Source organism: Penaeus monodon, chromosome 15 (assembly GCF_015228065.2).
Source record: "Penaeus monodon isolate SGIC_2016 chromosome 15, NSTDA_Pmon_1, whole genome shotgun sequence".
NCBI lineage: Eukaryota > Metazoa > Arthropoda > Malacostraca > Decapoda > Penaeidae > Penaeus > Penaeus monodon.
This window is the reverse complement of record NC_051400.1, coordinates 5,733,802-5,734,102: the sequence shown is the minus strand read 5'-3', so window position 1 is coordinate 5,734,102 and position 301 is coordinate 5,733,802. Positions and strand designations below refer to the sequence as shown.

Genomic DNA, 301 nt, shown 5'->3' with positions numbered 1-301 from the left:
ACAACGATGAGATACAAATACTGCATATTTTGACTTTTTGTCACCGTACTGTTAGCTGGTTTGTGGTTTCCCTTGTTTGTGCAATTTATGAGCGCGAAGAGAGAAAGGGGCATACGAAGGAAGAGAGGAGGTGAGTAATTTGAGTAATATCTTGAAAATGTTAATAAATTGTTTCCGCTCGGTATCGAACCGAGGACCTTGCGCGTGTGAAGCGCACGTGATAACCACTACACTACGGAAACGGTATTAACACGTGACGCACCTCTGCAAAATGTTCTGAACTAAATATTGATTGATTGTT

General features: G+C 41.2%; 1 non-coding gene across 1 annotated transcript; it reads right to left on the bottom strand.

The window, feature by feature from the left end:
- Positions 1-169: 169 nt before the first annotated feature.
- On the bottom strand, positions 170-242 carry Trnav-cac. The gene has a single exon. It is a non-coding gene; the product is annotated as a tRNA-Val (tRNA).
- Positions 243-301: the final 59 nt, after the last annotated feature.